Raw genomic sequence first — 1,256 nt, 5'->3', positions numbered from 1 at the left:
AAACTTTTCCATGACATTCTAATTTATTGAGATGTACCTGTATACACACACACATATATAGTATTATTTTATTACAGTTTTTCATTCAATACCGAAAAGTATAGATATTTTACTCAACATTTTGGTGCACTAGGTCATTTTTTATGCTTCTCACTATTAACTAAAGCCAGACTCATTAGCGGAGATGCTGCATATGTAGATTACAATTCAGTCACTTATAGTATGAAGATCATTTCAGCAAGGCAGCTTACTAGGGTTTTGGAAGACAGCTTATACACTATATATGTACTACAGGAGCCTGTTGTTTCTAGACCCCGCCGTCCTGCACTAAACGATCATAATTTACTTTCAGCTGGACGCCGGTGGTCAGATGCTATTATAGGAACAGGCATTGTGAGATATTGGATAAAACTCACATCCAAGGTGAGAGACAGACGAACGCGAGCGTGTCCCTGATAACAGCACCAAGGGCAGACTGACCTTATCGGCATTCATTCATCACACTGATGCACATGCACACTGACAGCAGCACTACAGGCCTCATGCGCCTCCGTCTGCGTGTTTGTCATATCAAGCTTTCAGCGTATGCAGTAACACCCTAAAGTCGAGTCGAAGAAGTTTCCCAAGCAGAGGAAGCCCATGTTTCCACTTACGCAACGTGATTATATGGTTCATATGTGAAGTGTAAATCCGGCTCACCACATAAAACACATTCTGACACTGAAGGGAATTCCCATATTATGAATTCGTCCAGCATTTATAAACATACAGTTGCATATATAAACAAATGCCTCCTGATGGCTAGCCACAAACCAAATGAATTATACATAAAGCACATTTTGTCAGCGTTCTTCTGTCCTTTAAATGAACCAGATCTCATAAGCTCCTATACGGCTGTGTGTAGGACTAGCATGATTTTGGCAAGTAGGACATGTTCCTGAATCAACATCCTTGGTCCAAAATTACTATCAAGCAATATGATTTTAAGGGTTAGATTTATGGCTTCAGTAAGATTCTTATCAACTTATTATTTCATATTGATTTTATGGCAGTGGTCCTCAACCAATTATTTATATCATACAAAACAAGCAATAAAATAAGCTAAAACAGCTAAAAATAAAAAAACTTTTTAGGTGAATTACATTTTTTTTTCTTCCCTCAGCCTTGGAAAACCTGGATATAAAATCTTATGGGCATGGGCATTTTTTATATAGAATATAATTATGATAATGTTTTCTAATTATTTGAATATTTAT

At 36.9% G+C, this 1,256-nt stretch overlaps 1 protein-coding gene across 1 annotated transcript in view; it reads right to left on the bottom strand.

Moving 5' to 3' along the window:
• Positions 1–1,256, bottom strand: part of sipa1l2 (signal induced proliferation associated 1 like 2) — a 47,881-nt gene that overhangs the window by 42,011 nt on the left and 4,614 nt on the right. The window lies entirely within an intron of this gene.

This window comes from Sinocyclocheilus grahami, unplaced genomic scaffold (genome assembly GCF_001515645.1).
Source record: "Sinocyclocheilus grahami isolate Dianchi unplaced genomic scaffold, SAMN03320097.WGS_v1.1 scaffold918.1, whole genome shotgun sequence".
NCBI classification, from domain to species: Eukaryota; Metazoa; Chordata; class Actinopteri; order Cypriniformes; family Cyprinidae; genus Sinocyclocheilus; species Sinocyclocheilus grahami.
Note: the sequence above shows the minus strand (reverse complement) of the source record. Positions and strands in the feature narration are given on the sequence as shown.